The sequence below is a fragment of the Balaenoptera borealis genome, assembly GCF_965194805.1.
Source record: "Balaenoptera borealis genome assembly, chromosome: 2".
In the NCBI taxonomy this organism is placed as follows: domain Eukaryota; kingdom Metazoa; phylum Chordata; class Mammalia; order Artiodactyla; family Balaenopteridae; genus Balaenoptera; species Balaenoptera borealis.
This window is the reverse complement of record NC_138867.1, coordinates 56675789-56694380: the sequence shown is the minus strand read 5'-3', so window position 1 is coordinate 56694380 and position 18592 is coordinate 56675789. Positions and strand designations below refer to the sequence as shown.

The following is an 18592-nucleotide window of genomic DNA, read 5'->3' as shown; positions in this document are numbered from 1 at the left end:
ATTTGTCAGAATTCATCTGCTGTTCCGTGATGGAGCTAACACTGCCAATACCAATTCTTCCACATTGAATTATTTATTCATTAAGCAAACATTTAATCCAGTGCTGCCTGTGTATGGGGTACAAAGAAGGCAGACCTGGTTCTGTTTTCAAGAAGCCTCCAGTCTAGTGGGAATACAGATGTACAGAACTAGTCTGTCTTACAGGGGCTGATGTAGATGAACATATTGTGTGGGAACTTGGAGTAAAGCCAGTGTGAGTTGCCCAGGGGAGCTGAGGAAGTTTCTCAGTGGAAATGACTCTGAGGAATGAGGGATGATTAGGGATTTTCTAGGAAGATAAGAGTGGAGACAGCATTCTAGCAGAAAGAACAGCATGTACAAAAGCTCAGTGCCATGAAAGAGGATGGTAGTTTCTGGGACTGGTGAGTAACCCCATGTGGCTGGAGCCTAGTTTCTATAGGGAAAATGGCACAAGGGGTTTGTCCTCTAGGCCCAAGAAGATCCCCATAGGCTTACTTAGGAAGATCTATTTGTCCCATGGGTGATGGGAAACTGTTGAGGAATTTTGAAGAGGAATGATAGGAGCAGATTTTGATGTGATCTCAACAATAGGATATAGACTGATGAGAACTGACATCCTCCTATGGCTCTTTAGTGGATGCTATAGTGTGTCCCCCAATCCTAGACACTTGTCCCCCAGCTTTTGGGAGTATCGCCTGCTGATGTCTCATAACCAAGCCCCTCCCAGAAAACTGACTGAAGAGAGCTGCTTGCCCAAGACGAGAGGCCATATAAAGGCTTAGCTCCAGCTGGGACAACTCTGAAGGGCCATCCCCGCTCTGGAGTGCCCTGTGGGATCCACTGACACCCTTGTTGTGACCGTATCACAGCTCAACTCATCCTTCTGCCTAATTCTGCTTGCTTTACTCCCTCACTGGTGGTGTTCCCAAGAGCCCTATCCAGTAAGCCGCCTACGGACAAATCTCCATGTCAGAGTTTATTCTGTGGGGACCTCAACCCCGCAACAGTCTTCCCCAGTCTGGAGAGTTGGTGGCCTGCTGCTCCTTTCTTGAGTCACCTTTACTCCTTAAAGTCTTCATGGCAAAAGAACAGTGGTTGGGTGTCTTGCACACCCTGTTTTGCAAGGTTTCTGATTCTCATTGGACACCAAAGTCTTTCTCTTAAGCACTTCTGAAGACTGTGGGGGAGAGCAGAGATGACCCTTCCCTGGCCAGCCCTTCTCTCCAGTGTGAGGGAAGAACATATTTAGGTTCTTCCCATACATAAAGGGGAAACTTTGCTGCAGTGACCAATTGGATCTATGGTTTTGTGGGATTCTACTGGGAAATCATGACATGTTCTATTTGCTCAGCATCTGTCTTTGCTCTTAATGAATTCAAAGAGAATCTCTGACTTAACATTTACAAAAGGTCATAGAACTTAGAATTTAAAAAATAGGTAATAGTGAGAGACCTTCAAGATGGCAGAGGAGTAAGATGTGAAGATCACCTTCCTCCCCACAAATACATCAGAAATACATCTACATGTGGAACAACTCCTACAGAACACCTACTGAATGCTGGCAGAAGACCTCAGACTTCCCAAATGATATATATATATTTTTCTATTTCTCTTTTTGTGAGTGTGTATGTGTATGCTTCTTTGTGTGATTTTGTCTGTATAGCTTTGCTTTTACCATTTGTCCTAGGGTTCTGTCTGTCCGTTTTTTTTTTTAGTATAGTTTTTAGCGCTTGTTATCATTGGTGGATTTGTTTTTTGGTTTGGTTGCTCTCTTCTTTCTTTCTTTTCATTACTTTTTAATTCTTTTTACTTTAATAACTTTTTTCTTTTCTTTCTTTCTTTCTTTCTTTTCTTCCTCCCTCCCTCCCTCCCTCCCTTCCTTCCTTCCTTTCTTCCTTCCTTCCTTCCTTCCTTCCTTTCTTCCTTTCTTTCTTTTCTCCCTTTTCTTCTGAGCCGTGTGGCTGACAGGTGTCAGGGCTGAGCCTCTGAGGTGGGACAGCCGAGTTAAGGACGGTGGTCCACCAGAGACCTCCTGGCTCCAGGTAATATCAAACGGTGAAAGCTCTCCCAGAGATCTCCATCTCAACATCAAGACCCAGCTCCACTCAACAACCAGCAAGCTACAGTGCTGGACACCCTATGCCAAACAACTAGCAAGAAAGGAACACAACCCCACCCATTAGCAGAGAGGCTGCCTAAAATCATAATAAGGTCACAGACACCCCAAAACACACCACTGGATGTGGTCCTGCCCACCAGAAAGACAAGATCCAGGCTCATCCACCAGAACACAGCCACCAGTCCCCTACACCAGGAACCCTACACAACCCACTGAACCAACCTTACCCACTGGGGGCAGACAGCAAAAACAACGGGAACTACGAGCCTGAAGCCTGCGAAAAGGAGACCCTAAACACAGTAAGTTAAGCAAAATGAGAGGACAGAGAAATACGCAGCAGATGAAGGAGCAAGGTAAAAACCCACCAGACCAAACAAATGAAGAGGAAATAGGCAGTCTACCAGGAAAAGAATTCAGAGTAATGATAGTAAAGATGATCCAAAATCTTGGAAATAGAATGAAGAAAATACAGGAAACGTTTAACAAGGACCTAGAAGAACTAAAGAGCAAACAAACAATGATGAACAACACAATAAATGAAATGAAAAATTCTCTAGAAGGAATCAATAGCAGGATAACTGAGGCAGAAGAACAGATAAGTGACCTGGAAGATAAAATAATGGAAATAACTGCCGCAGAGCCGAATAAAGAAAAAAGAATGAAAAGAATGGAGGACAGTCTCAGAGACCTCTGGGAAAACATTAAACGCACCAACATTCGAATTATAGGGATCCCAGAAGAAAAAGAGAAAAAAAAAGGGGCCGAGAAAATATTTGAAGAGATTATAGTTGAAAACTTCCCTAAGATGGGAAAGGAAATAGTCAATCAAGTCCAGGAAGCACAGAGACTCCCATACAGGATAAATCCAAGGAGAAACACTCCAAGACACATATTAATCAAAGTATCAAAAATTAAATACAAAGAAAAAATATTAAAAGCAGCAAGGGAAAAAAACCAAATAACATACAAGGGAATCCCCATAAGGTTAACAGCTGATCTTTCAGCAGAAAGTCTGCAAGCCAGAAGGGAGTGGCAGGACATATTTAAAATGGTGAAAGGGAAAAACCTACAACCAAGATTACTTTACCCAGCAAGGATCTCATTCAGATTCAACGGAGAAATTAAAAGCTTTACAGACAAGCAAAAGCTAAAAGAATTCAGCACCACCAAACCAGCTTTACAACAAATGCTAAAGGAACTTCTCTAGGCAGGAAACACAAGAGAAGGAAAAGACCTACAATAACAAACCCAAAACAATTAAGAAAATGGTAATAGGAACATACATATTGATAACTACCTTAAATGTAAATGGATTAAATGCTCCAACCAAAAGACATAGACTGGCTGAATGGATACAAAAACAAGACCCGTATATATGCTGTCTACAAGAGGCCCATTTCAGACCTAGGGACACATACAGACTGAAAATGAGGGGATGGAAAAAGATATTCCATGCAAATGGAAATCAAAAGAAAGATGGAGTAGCAATTCTTATATCAGACAGAATAGACTTTAAAATAAAGACTATTACAAGAGACAAAGAAGGACACTACATAATGATCAAGGGATCAATCCAAGAAGAAGATATAACAACTGTAAATATTTATGCACCGAACATAGGAGCGCCTCAATACATAAGGCAAATATTTACCATTGCAACAAAAAGAATAAAATATCTAGGAATAAACCTAACTAAGGAGACAAAATACCTGTATGCAGAAAACTATAAGACACTGATGAAAGAAATTAAAGATGATACCAACAGATGGAGAGATATACCATGTTCTTGGATTGGAAGAATCAACATTGTGAAAATGACTATACTACCCAAAGCAATCTACAGATTCAATGCAATCCCATGGCATTTTCCACAGAACTAGAACAAAACATTTCACAATTTGTATGGAAACACAAAAGACCCTGAATAGCCAAAGCAATCTTGAGAAAGAAAAACGGAGCTGGAGGAATCAGGCTCCCAGACTTCAGACTATACTACAAAGCTACAGTAATCAAGACAGTATGGTACTGGCACAAAAACAGAAATATAGATCAATGGAACAGGATAGAAAGCCCAGAGATAAACCCATGCACATATGGTCACCTTATCTTTGACAAAGGAGGCAAGAATATACAATGAAGAAAAGACAGCTTCTGCAGTAAGTGGTGCTGGGAAAACTGGACAGCTACATGTAAAAGAATGAAGTTAGAACACTCCCTAACACCATACACAAAAATAAACTCAAAATGGATTAAAGACCTAAATGTAAGGCCAGACACTATCAAACTCTTAGAGGAAAACATAGGCAGAACACTCTATGACATAAATCACAGCAAGATCCTTTTTGACCCACCTACTAGAGAAATGGAAATAAAGACAAATATAAACAAATGGGACCTAATGAAACTTAAAAGCTTTTGCACAGCAAAGGAAACCATAAACAAGACCAAAAGACAACCCTCAGAATGGAGAAAATATTTGCAAATGAAGCAACTGACAAAGGATTAATCTTCAAAATTGACAAGCAGCTCATGCAGCTCAATATCAAAAAACAAACAACCCAATCCAAAAATGGGTGGAAGACCTAAATAGCCATTTCTCCAAAGAAGATATACAGATCGCCAACAAACACATGAAAGGATGTTGAACATCACTAATCATTAGAGAACTGCAAATCAAAACTACAATGAAGTATTACCTCACACCGGTCAGAATGGCCGTCATCAACAAATCTACAGACAATAAATGCTGGAGAGGGTGTGGAGAAATTGGAACCCTCTTGCACTCTTGGTGGGCATGTAAATTGATACAGCCACTGTGGAGAACAGTGTGGAGGTTCCTTAAAAAACTAAAAATAGAACTACCATACGACCCAGCAATCCCACTGCTGGGCATGTACCCTGAGAGAACCACAATTCAAAAAGAGTCATGTACCACAATGTTCATTGCAGCTCTATTAACAATAGCCAGGACATGGAAGCAACCTGAGCGTCCCTTGACAGATGAATGGATAATGAAGATATGGCACATATATCCAATGGAATATTACTCAGCCATAAAAAGAGATGAAATTGAGTTATTTGTAATGAGGTGGATGGACCTAGAGTCTGTCATAAAGAGTGAAGTAAGTCGGAAAGAGAAAAACAAATACTGTATGCTAACACATATACAAGGAATGTAAAAAAAAATAGAATGGTTCTGAAGAACCTAGGGGCAGGACAGGAATAAAGACACAGACCTACTAGAGAATGGACTTGACGACACGGGGAGGGGGAAGGTTAAGCTGTGACAAAGTGAGAGAGTGGCATGGACATATATACACTACACTACCAAATGTAGAATGGATGGCCGGTGGGAAGCAGCCACATAGCACAGGGAGATCAGCTCGGTGCTTTGTGACCACCTAGAGGGGTGGCATAGGGAGGATGGGAGGGAGATGCAAGAGGGAGTAGATATGGGGATATATGTATATGTATAGCTGACTCACTTTGCTATAAAGCAGAAACTAACACACCATTTGAAAGCAATTATACTGCAATAAAGATGTTAAAAATATAAGTAAATAAAAAAACATAATAAATAGGTAATAAACACATAGAGTACAAAGTTCATAAGGAAGAAAGTTTAAAAATATTTTTAGAATAAGTAATAAATGTGTATCTCAAAATATCCATAAGATACAAAAGCATGAAAGGTAAGTATGCTAATACTTTTTCCTTCCCCTAATCCTTTCAGTATTTTCCTTTCTCCCCATCCGTATCCCCCACCCAAACAACCACTGAGACTAGTTTCTTAACAGTTCGTAAAGGCAAAGAATTTGTCTCTTCCATCCTTTCTGGTGAACTGATCTCCATCGACAAGGCCTCAGTGTGTGAAGGCTGGGAATCATGTGTGTTGTATAATTGAACTATTCTATTTCTCAGGCTGTAGCTAATTTATAGATTTTCTGTGTCAGAGAGGTCATTAAAAATGCCTATTTTGAGAAGCCTTTCCTAATTTCCCTCAGGAGATCTTTGCCCACCTTGAGAGGCTAAGCCTTTGTATTTCCATCTGAAGACATACTTTACTTCTTAATGTTAAACATAGCTTTTACTTTTTTCATTATAAAATCATATCTCATATTAGGAAATGTAGATAAGCCATCCTATACCACCACCATCCAAAGATAAACACCTATACTTTGCTGTATATACTTCTAGAGAATTCTCATATATTTTTATACATAATCTTTTAAAAAGTGATATCACATTATAATAACAATTTTTCAGCTTATTCTACCTTAGTATACACTCTGTATTTTTCCATTTCTAGAAATCATTCCAACATTTATGTTAGAGCAACCTGGCAGCTGTTGTAAATAGACCCCATCATGCGATGGGCGCATACAGTAGAAGTTTAAGCCTTGCTTTTGTACCAGTCCTGAACATGAATAGGCCATGGGGGCAGCTTTCCTCCAAGTGAGCAACCAGAAACTCAGGCTGTCTGAGGCTCTGCCATCTTTAACACTTGACTTCTAGGGTTTTGTGATCTTGCCATTCCAACCAGCCAGGAGGAAAGAGCATGTAGGATCTCACAGGTGCAGCACTGGAAATGGTGTATTTTATTTCCATCTACTTTTTATTGAGCAGGACTCAGGCACATGGCCACACCTAATAGTAGAGGAAGTTGGGAAGTGTATCTAGCTGTGTATGCAGGAATAAGAAGAGGAATTTGGGCGAAAGCCTAGCAGTCTCTGTCACATATTTATTAATATAGCTTGTCTGTGGTCTTGCCTATGCCTGGAAAGCTGAATCCTTGTCTGATTTATGCCCACAACACTTTTTACAGTAACTGACACATAGCTGTCACTGCTCTGTAGATATCTGCTGAATGAATGAGTGGAAACTACCTAATTCTATTGTCCAGGATTAATGAGAATCTATTCCTTTTGTTAAGGGGTAAACAAGAGACCCTTCTCAGATCATGAAGGAAATGTGGAGTAGAAACTTGGCATCTGAGAAGGAAAAACTTTTTAAGGAAAAGACAGGGTCCTTAGCCTGGTCTAGGAATACAGGTGAAGGGAATATAAACTTCCCAGGAGCCAAGGAGGCTTCCGAACAGAAATAGTCTGGACTTGCATTGTAAGGGAACTGCATGATTTCTTTCCAAAGCTGGATAAGGCAGATCTCTCTATAACCTTTATGGGTCTGAACTGTAATCCTTGATGTTTATGTAGTCTGTATCTTCATGACATGCTTATATTTATAGAAAAGAAGTTTTTTTGCTAGGGTTGTTCCTGAGAAGACAGGTCTGAAGGTACTGTGTTGAGGGCTCACTCTGAGAAATAGGAAAGGCCCTGCAGTGGAGGAAATGCCACAGGCTCCCAGGGGACTGGCAGTGGGACTCTGGGGTGGCACCCAGAGAGCAAGTGGTGAGGACAGGTGGTCTCCTGGCATTGCTGGGAGACGGCAGGTTCAGGACCTTCACTGATCAGACAAATGTCTGTTTTCCTACACATTAGGTGATGCTGATACGGATTCTGGGCAGCAGGTGGGGGCAGGAGAGGCTATGCCAGTTCTCCACGTGCCTTCTGCCCAGGAGAGCCTGGAAGGTCCGTGCTGTTTTGTTCCCCTTCTGCCAACCCCCAAAGCATAGTGACTGGTGCCAAGGCAGCTGGCGAAGGAGGCTGAAGCCAGGCCCAGAATTCCCTTCTCACTCCAAGCCTGGGTTTTACTGTAATGTCAGGAGCCAGTGAGCTCGGTCCATGAGCTCCCCATTCTGACTTGGCCAGCCCTGCTCTCCACCTTTAATTGGGGAGATCATTAGGGAATAGTTGATTTCTCACCGTACAGTCTGATCCCCCCAGTGTACTTACTCTTGGAAACTACCTACAGATTTGGGGCTTGCTTTCCTCTTCTCTGTAAGAGGGTAGCAGGAAGAATGCCCCCCCATGGATTCTCATGGCCATGGCTGTCCTGTTATGGGGTCAAGTGGCCATTGGCTCTCTTCCACAGTTGGCCTGGTTGGGGAGTGGACTGAGGGCTTTTGGGCATCCTGAACACTTTTTTCTTTTTTTTCTGCAGGATTAGACACAACCTACTGGGACACACAGGGCGCTGGAGGACGGAGGAGGTGTAATGCTCAGCCCCTGCCCCACCGTGCCTTCAGAAGCTGATGGCCAGCCAGCCAACATTTCGAGGCAGGCACACATCCTTCGGGGCTTATGAATCCACCTTCTTGCCTCCTGCAAAGGGAAAGGGGATGATTGGGCCAGGTAATTTTATTATTGGATAGACCTTCTGGTCATTTAACATCTTACATTTTACAACTTACATGAAAATCAGCTTAACGTGTTGAAGGCTACTTGCTTGTTGAATGGAATTTTTAAATGGTGCAGCAGTTACTTTGGCTTCAGTAAAAGCTTGGAATGAAAAAAGTCAAGAGTATATATAGTTTCCTTTCAGTATCCCGAGTGGCACATGTAGTTATTAAGATTTAAAGCATTTTGGCCTTTAGATCATAAAATTCCTAGAGCTAAGGGGGAGAGGGTGGAGATGAAGGGACAAAGGAAAGGAAGGGGAAGGGGAAGAGGATTCTTGTAAATGTTCTTAGCTGATAAATAACGCTATCTTATAGGGCACTTGTCCATCTGAAACCTCGGAGCTCTTTGTGGGATCATACCATCAGTCCTCACACTGTCCCCCCTAGGAGATAAGAGAGGCAAATGGCAATCGATATGAAATTTGAAAGAAGAGGTTCTGAGGAGGGGCTATCAGTTGTTTGCTATAATGTCACCAGGAAGTTTCTGCACCATGAGTGTAGGTCCAGGTGTCCCAACCCCTGTTAGAATGCTTAGAACTGCACACATGGCTGTGCCCTGGGCTAAGTAAAGGATGAAGGTCGCCATCTTGCTTTATGATCCATTGGGGGTGAGGGGAGGGCACTATTAAAGAACATGAAAAACCATTTAGGGTAGAAGTAGAAGCAGGCTCTTGGGATGGTCCAAATGATAGGTTTAACTGCCTCCATTTTAATTATGAAGTTATTTGTTTGGATATGGCTACCATTTGAAAGCCACAAAAAGCAACTGAGAGCACAAAAGTATTTACTGTAAAAAAATTCAGTGGAAAAGAAATGCAGCACGGTGGGCTGGGGAAGGGACTATCATAACATTTCTTCTAACCCCTCCCCCAGCACTTACTCCCCACCCAGTGAATCTCGTTAGTTGGTATATAAGGGGGAAATTGTAATTTAGTCATGGTTGAATGTATCCCATTTCCTTTTGGTATTTAGAGACTTTTTTTTTTCATAATTATGCTTTTGTGACGAGGGAGGTATTGGGATTCTCTGGGGTTTGGGAAGATCTTTGCTTTATCCTGAAAGCACCTGTCTATTCCCTCTGTGCAATGGTTTCTAATCCTGCCTAGGATGGAGAGATACAAAATGGGCTTCCAATTTCATGGTTGAAGTGAGAAGAGATAATATCAGCTCAGTTTCCTGCATAAAAATTATTTCTAATACAAATCTAGAAGTTTGCCTTTGTGGCTGCAATATGGTCAGGAGGATAAGCTTGTGTATGTGTGTGTATGTAGTTTTCACTCATGTATATTTATAAATAGATCATGGGGAGAAATTCTTAAATAACCCAAGAATTGGGCAGGATGCTCTATGTTATCAATGTGAGTGTGCAAGGTGATTCCTTTTAAGCGTTTTGTAGCATCCCTTGAGTTAGAATCATGGCAAGTGTCAGGTGTATCGGCCCTTGATGGGAGCAATATTTCAGGCATCTCTAGCAGCAGTTATCTCAAGACAATCGTCCCTGTATAGGCTCCGCACATTGATCTTTGGCATTTGCTGTGCTGTAATATCGAAGGAGCTGAGAGAGGAAAGGGTTAAGGAAAATAAATGGGGTCTGATGTGAACATCTTTCCTCCTTTTCAGCTTTTTAGAAGATAAATGTTTTAGATTTCAATCTGTGGTTCCCAGCAGCTCTCTGGGAACACTGCAGTCGGCCCACAAAAATCGCTACTGCTGAGCCAACCCTAGATAATGCCTCTCAGCAGGGATGACATAATGTGCTAAAAGAAGACTATGATGTAATGCCCATCTCAGAAGTCAGAGCCAATTTCCGTTACAAAGCCTTGGAGTGTAGCAGGAGGTAATGAGCTAGCATAAATTTGTGCAGCTCGGAAAACTTTTAGGTCTGATATTCTGATCTGCATGTTTAAAGGCAGAAGAAAAAAAAAGAAATAGAATTCCTAGATCTGCTGGGCTTAAGAGTATCTGCTCAGCAAGAAGCTCTGCCCACTTCCAATTTGGACAGACTGGTGCCCCAGGCTGCCCAGATCACCTTGGCCCAAGGGGGAGATAATTGTCTGGGTCCATCATCTGCAGCAAGGTGGTGATGTAATGTGTAAGGCTAAATTTGTTTCTGCAGATGATGCTTGAGAAGTGGGTATGGTGTTTGAAGGAGATCGTGCCTTCCCTGGCATGTGGGGGTAACCAGGTTGGAAATGCCTAGGAGGAAGTCGGGGGAGGGAGTAAGGAGTGTTGAAGAAAGTCAGAATGACCTTGAAAACTGTGTTAGGTGCAACCTGCCCTGGCTTGGAGAAGTACGCTTGTGGGGTACCTGAAGCTCCCAGGTAACCTCCGCAGCCTCACCTTAATGATGTATCCCGACCTCCTGGGGTGTCGCCTGCCTGGCAACCAGGGTCCAGCTCTTTGTTGTGTTTCATACAAATGTTGAAAACAGCCATAAATTCATCTAAGCAATGACCTAGAGTCTCATAGGATATGGAAAGGAAAGCACGATCTTTGATTTAAAGGGCGTTCTATCCCATTCCCACTACAGTTTTCTTTTGGTTCATTCTTTCCTTCATTTTATTTTTAATGGCTCTGAGTGCTTCCATGAGGAACACATTTCTGTTTTGTTTGCCTTCCATGGTTTCTGTTGCTTATTCCTCACTGGGGGGCTTGATCCTGTAACCTGCCCTGCACACCATCAACTCCCTCTGGATGGAAGGACAATAGTTTTGTGTGCCTTCTTGTTGCAGATCAGGCCACCAGTGCCACAGACCTGGTGATAGCATTGGCAGAGAATTGCTGGCTTCACAAACTGAATGCTGTGTCTTTAAATAAGGAATGGACATCAGGAGCAGATGAAATTTTTCTGGTATAAGAAATTGAAATAAAATGGAAAACATAACATATAGGTTAAAGAAGAAATGCTCCTGTGACATGCCAACTGAAATGGGCATTGCTTTCTAGACCTTTCTGTGAAGTGCCAGCAAGTCTTTTAAGTGTATTCTTCCCTGTTGAAAGGAGAGTCGCCATCTCAGCCACTGGTGGTCATTTGCAGATGGATCACAGGTCAGATATCAATACTATTAATGATAATTTTTATCCAGTGTTTTTCAGTGTACAGCAGATGCTGTCCTAAACTCCTTGCATTAACTGTCTTGTTTAATTCTTACCAGAACCCACCCTGTGGGGTAGGTCCACTTAGTATTATCACATCCATTTTACAAAGGAGGAAACTGAGGCTCAGAGGGTTTAAATAACTCACCAGGTTCCCAGCTAGTACGTGGCCCAGCTGGCACTGGCATCCCTCTTATCCTAGGACGCTGCAGGAGACATGCTTAACCGCTATGGAGCACTAGTGTACAGATGGCACCAGGTTTAGGTAGAGATGGTTCCTGTCTTCAAGGTGAGGTATTCCACAGGGCAAGTGAATGCCTTCATTGATAGTTGCACAAAGCAAAGGATTGTTATCTTTTCTTTCTGTATCTGCATCACTTGGCCCAGTGCTGGGTATGTACCATGTGCTCACTAATTATTTGCTAAGGTGGGCAGTGGGGGATGCAGAAGAAAGAGTGCATGAAAGAATAAAATCCAAATCAGATAGAGAGCACTCTGAAAATGACAAGGAGTCAGGTTGCTTCTAGTTTATCAGTGAAGACTGCATGCAAAAGATGGTCTACAATGTGTCTACATTAGCAGCGAAATAAAGTGAAAGGGTTATTATTATTTGTCCCCAAATACTTTAGCCTCTGACTGGGTGATTGAGTCTGCTCAGTGAATAAGTGGTAGAAAAATGTTATGCACAGATGGCATTTGTATTAATAGAGGCCCCTCCATAGGCAAGTTCTTACCAGTTCGATAATGTCAGTTTTTAAAAGGAATCTCTGATATACAGATGAATGGGGACAGGAGCATAGTTTGACTATAGGAAGGACATGGTAAAGCAGAATTACTGATTTGGATAGTCTCCTTTATTTTCAACAGCCATGGGTCCACCACTATATAGTTATTGTATTTACACAACAGCACAGCGATTATGAGACCTTCTCCCTCTTCTTTAGTCTGAGATATGTGACATCTGATGTTTGTTTATTCTCATCTTTCTAAACCATAAAAAGACATAGAAGGGACAATACAATTTAAAAAAATCTCACAAATATCCTCAACCTACAGCAAGCAAAATCATTCAGTCAACAAACATTGGGCAATGGTGAGACCATCTCAGTGGTAGGTTCAAAATCTCATGCTTTCAAGTATCTATTTGGCATGGAGGAATTTTGTTTTCACCACAAAAACCCTAGGAAATGCTCCTTTGACCTTCACACCAAATTATTCCTGCCCTGTCTGCATCCTTAATGCCTAGTGAATCTGCCTCCTTTCTGTTCTCACAGCGAGTGCTCTTTACCTCTCATTTAGATCATCATAAGAAGCTGATTCTTCCTCCAGTGTCTTTCACTCCAATTCATTATGGCCCAAGTAATCTGCCTAAAGGCCAGTCCTCTGAAAAATTTTCAGTGTCTGTCTATCACCTAGAGAATTTAGACCAACCTTTCTATCTCATTCTTTTAGATACTCTGCAGTTTGGCTTCCACCAAAACTTTCCAGCTGTATATCCCTTCATTTATCTATCCTATGCTTTAGCCAAACTGGCCTACTTGTTGTCTCCCAAACAGATATTTTATTCTTGTGCCTTTGTGCAATTTCCTTTTTTCCAGGAAGGCCATTCCTCAGTGTCCTCTTACTGTTTAAGTCTTTTCTGTCCTTCAAGCCCCAGCTCAAGAGGCCACATCTTTGATGAAGATTTCTTGGCTCCTGCCTCCTGGAAATGACTTACTCTTTCTCTGGGCTCCCGTAATATTCAGGTCGAATCTCTCGGGGATTCTATCTGATTCCTCCCTGTGTTATAATTGTTAGTGTGAAATGTCACAATCTTAGACTTTTGCAACCAGGAGAAATATTTTTCTTCTTTTTAAATTCCTAGAGGCAAGAGTACATCTCCTTCATATTCACATCCCATGGAGTGTGCAGCAGATTCTTATCACATGGCAGATGTTCAGTAGATGACTGTCAAATAAATGAAATGAGCATTTAAAATCCACAGTTGCAATATTAACCATTGAGACATATATAGTCCCAAAGCTGGAAAATGGGGTTCACTTAGATATACTTGCCTCTGCTTCTTTTTGTCCCTTAGATATGGGTGACCAAGGATATTCAGTGAGACTTGCTGCTATTTGGTTTATCTGAGGAGGCCAAAAATAGTTGGGAAGAAAAGGGTGATGACAGGAGATGACAGGAAGCCGCTGACTAGTTGACTTTCTTTATTTCATCAAAAATTTTCACCCTTTACTTCTCTCTTTACTATCCCTTTCGTCTTCCTCCTGTTCTCCACACTTTTTGACTCATGGTAAGGACCATGAGTGATCAATACAGATTAGAAAGATAATACTAGATTTCTTGCTCCATGGAAACTTTCTGGTTCCACTGAATTATTATGTCCATTGAGGAAATTTAAGTCTTGCTTTCCCATTCTATAAAATGAAAGGGTGATAATGGATTAGCCCTGAGTTCCCTTATAGCATCAGAATTTGTTGGAATCTAGTAAGCGACAATGCTAGATATTTTCCCCCTCACTCGGGCTGTTGAGTTCTTGAGTAGAACATTGACATTGATATCTTCTTTGCTATAGATAGTTTTATGGAGGATGTTAAACCTTGAGTGGGTGAAAAGGATTTGAGCTGACTGGTACCGAAAACTCACAGGGCTAAAGAAATTCCCTTTAATGAATAATAGGGTAATGAAATTCCCCTGTAAAACTTGGCAAAGTCAAGAAAAGGGTGGGTATTACTATGGTGAAACTTCTATGAACCAGAGGGTAGCTAATTGTAACTATTCTTTTTCTGGAAGCTGGTGTAGGCACACACATCCCTGAATCCAAGAAAATAAGACTTTTTTTGTCCATGCTCAAGCACCTGTTAAAAGACCTGTCACTGAGCCTCTATCTGTGAATAGCTATGACGAAGCTCCACCTCTGACATCCTTAAAGCATTTCCTTTGACGAAAGATCACAACCTCAGCCTCTCCAGGTTGACTTGAAGCCAGCTACTTCCTGCCCAAACCAAAATAACTATGAGCCAAGCCAAAGGATAAGACAGTTTGAATGGATCAGCAGAAAAGATGATAATGAGATGAGGATCATCAAGATGGTGTTGCTTCCACTGATGGTTCCCGGGTCTCCTGCCCATGTAGGGTAAATAGGGAGGGGAGGAGAGACCTCCCAGGAAATGCATGTGAATCACGAGCAGTCCCCCATGACTACCTGTGGACCCCCTCCTTCCAGGAATGAACTCACCAACTGACTTCAAAAAGAACTCAGCCCACGTCTGCCATTGACCACAGTCTTGTCACCAACACCTTATGATTAACTGAATCAAAAGCTTCCGACAGGTCTAAAATTAGCCTGGCTAAACATACCATTAAGGAGTCAGGGAGGAGTGTGAATGACCTTTCTTCAGCCCTGGTCTCCCAGATCCAGTCAGCTGTGGGAGCTCACTGGCGTGCTAAATTGAGCTTTTAGGTTCTTAAAATAAATGACCCTTTAGATGGATTTTTTTTTTAATTGCCTGAAGGTGCATATTTTTAGAAAGTTTGGAAGCATTCTGTTCATCTATTTTAAATCATTTGAGTGTAAAAATGTGGCATTTTCACACTTTGGGATATTCAGGTCCCCTATTCCTTTTTTAAAAGTCTCTAATATTTTTATAAACCTTTCAAATTAATTTATTTTAGGGCCAAATTTGATTTCCTCACCATTTCTGAGGTAGGAATGTAACTTTATGAGGGAAAAGAAAATCATGGCAGTTTGTCATAAAGAAGTTATAAATATGTGGGAATACTATTCTCAGCATTATATTTCTGGTGGGGACTTAAGTACCCATGGAGAAGAGTGGCAAAGGCAGGGTCTGTGTTTTTACTGCTTTACACAAACCTTTAATGGTAAATTAAAGAAAAATATTCATTCTCTTTATCCTTGCTACTCAAGGACACCCTTAGCCTCCATTTCTTTCCAAGTTCCAGGCATGAAAGACCCAGGGGAAGAAACTGAAGATGACATGGTGCCATTTCTGAACTCTTTCTTGACATGAGCCAGACTGTTTCAATTTCTTTACCTTCCAGCCCAATTATTTTGAAATTTCATTTCTCTTCTCACTAAGCCAGCGTGTCCCAAAGTCTGTTTCCTAGAATACTGGGTCTGTAGGATGTTAAGAGATATGACATGGAAAAAGAGTTTTGAGTTAAACAGATTTCTTTACTGCTGGGCTTCTTTCTCAGATTCCCTGGTGTGTGATGTGAATCTCTGAGAAGGGAATGTGATGTGTAGTATTTCTCATGCTTATGTGCCTTGGATGAACTTATTCTGCCCTCTCTCTCTTTCATTCTCTTTGTCTATTTATTAAACCAAGTATCTAGAAGACTGATGTTTTCAGAAGCACAATCTGGGAAGTAAAAGAGGATAATATTTGTAATTTCAAAATTTATATGTTTTTCAGTTGACTGGGCAGTGATCATCTAGAGTGGCTACTGGTATGGCCCAGCTCTCCCGCCACTGGGTGGTGGCCCTGGACCATCACTTGTCTTCTCTGAACCTCCATTTCTTTATGTATGAAATGAGAGGGCTGGGCCAGAGGATCCTTTGGACCATTATAGTGCCCCCTCCCCAAGTTCCTGCAAGGATGACAGTGACAGGGCTTGGCCACCCAGCCCCTCACCCACAGTTGGTTGGACTAGAGGTGGAATAATGTTATCTGTTCAGGCGTGAATGATGTACTTTTGGCTTCCTCTATTTGAGATATTGTCAAAGAGTCATTAGTGGTCAGAGAACAGACCTAAGACATTTTAGGCTAAAGGAAATCCTTTAACAAAGGGCAGGCATCTGAAAATGGGAGCTTGGCTAGAAAGTGGATCCTCAGCCATGATTTTAATATAGGCCTAATAGCCCAGCTAAGGTCATTTTCATGATTTTGAATTAAAGTGTGTCTGTGCTAATGCTGTAATTATAAACAGGCTTTATCAAGTCAAGGAGCATTTGCCCTTCAGTCATTGTATTTCAAGACACTGTCCACTTTTGACAAGTGAAAAATGTCTTTAGTTTGGAAGTCTACTACAGAAAAACATAGCTGTGATAGTTACATGTCATCTTCTCTCTGATCCTCCTACCTCAAACCCAGAGCCTGCAATCAATGTTTGAAGAGCCCTGGACCGGAAGGAAAGCCCATGTTCTATGTAAAGACACACTAGACTCTAAACCCACTGGGCTCCAGTTTCCTGATCTGTGAAGTGAGATCCTGATTGTACTGTCTCTTGGAAGCACACCTCCAGAGGCTTCTCTGTCCTTCTCCTGATCAAAACGTACCCGCCCCAGGGCCTTGCCCTCAGCTTTTCAAGCTGAGTCTTCAAACATCTGTGGTGGGTTAGGTGTTCATGGCTTCATTGCTCTCATGGGGACGTTGTTCTAGTTCTGTTGGCAGTAAGACACCCTTGAACACACTCTGCCATAGTTTGAAGGAATGCATTACTCCTGATGCAAACCACACGTTCTGAATGTGGCCATAGTGTTTTGGTGGCTTGGTGTATCTTGGAGCCATCTTCATTCATACTCCGCAGGCAGCTTCCTTTCGTCCAAGTCTGTTCATTCTCAATAACAGTATACAGAAGCCAGGGTAAAGCCTCTTATTTACACTCTATTTTCATCTTGGCTCAAACAAGTCGCATAGGATCAGAGTGGTGAATATGGCACCTGTCTGAGCATAGACGAATCGGGAAGAAGAGTCTCTTCCCCAGTAGACATCATTGCGTGGCTGTCACAAGTCTACAGTTTGTCCTTTAGGTCTCTGAAGACAGGCTGTGCTGTACCAGTCCCTCCCACAGGCCCCTTCCCATAAATCAGCTCACCCTCTCTAAGCTCCTCCAGTGTAGACAGTAGATTGCGTGACCCGGCCCTCCTCAGGTGAGTGTTGAGTGGACCAGGAGTAGGTATCTGATCCCAGAAGAATCATTCCCTAGGCTGGGTTGATCAATGATATTTTTTCTCTCAATAATTTGACCTAAGGATTACTTTCCTGTCTCCCATGCATTAGAGTTGGCTCCTTCTAAAAAAGCCTCATCTCAGTTATGCTTCTGCCTAACCTTCCTGTCATCCCCACCATTTTTCTTTTCCTAAAATTTGAGCTGAGAAATTCCTATGGGAATGACTTACCTGTTGGTTTCTTTCTCATATAAATGGAAGTTTGTCTGTTTGCTTATTAGTACATGATGGAGGAACAAACGGATGGATTTTCATCTTACTTGGAGAGTACATTTACATGGTCTGACTTAAAATATAGGCTGTGTAACGTCCATGAAATTCACCTTTTGGGGACGGATGAGGATAACTCAAAGAGGGACTTTTCTTCATAGACATTTTCCAAAATATCTGCAAGAGATTGATTTGCAATCAAGTTGCTTTTGGGCAGTTGGGTCTAGCTGATTTGAATGATGGAGTTTGATGTAGAGGTTGAGGTAGTTTGGGAACTAAAAGGGACTTGGGCATTTACGTGTTTCTCTCACTGGAGTCTGGAGTGTGGTATGGACCATCTTTGTGCACTCTTTTCCAGGGATGGTTTGGTTTTCTGCTGAAAATATTTGAATCACTTTAGGATTAAAGCCAGGTTGAAGAAGAAAAATAGAGAGAGAGAGGGAAGAGGTGGCTTCCTGCCTTTAGTCCCTGAGCAGTTAGGATCTTCCAAAGTAAAAGGGTATGAGACTCATTCACTGATGCTCAGTGCCTGAGAAACACCGAGAGACCAAACCGCGTGGGACTGAGATGGAGGCTTGGGGGTGGCTCCATGAAGTCTCAGGGACTGAGGGATGGGCTGCATGGCTGGATGTTCTGGCTACAGTGTCACGTCAGGGATCTGGGATTATGTTTGCGTTCAGCATTTTTTTTTTCTCAGCACGTTTCTCAGAAACTGTGGAAAGCAAATGCTTAGGCATATGGGCTGCTGTCAATGATAACAAATGAATTGTACACATTTTTTTTTTCTAAATTCCTGGAAACTGAATGACCACATGGCTGGATATAAAATAACCCCTCCCTTATTTTAGATTTTTTTTTTTTTTTTTTTTTACTATGAGTA

The 18592-nt window shown here is 41.9% G+C and overlaps 1 long non-coding RNA gene across 3 annotated transcripts in view; it reads left to right on the top strand.

Annotated features, from left to right (window-relative positions):
• The window catches only part of LOC309619402, a 576205-nt gene that overhangs the window by 273290 nt on the left and 284323 nt on the right, over positions 1–18592 (top strand). For all 3 annotated transcript variants that reach the window (XR_014238930.1, XR_014238931.1, XR_014238932.1), the window contains exon 3: positions 8201–8391. This is a non-coding gene — a long non-coding RNA (uncharacterized lncRNA). The remainder of the gene's footprint in view (positions 1–8200; positions 8392–18592) is intronic.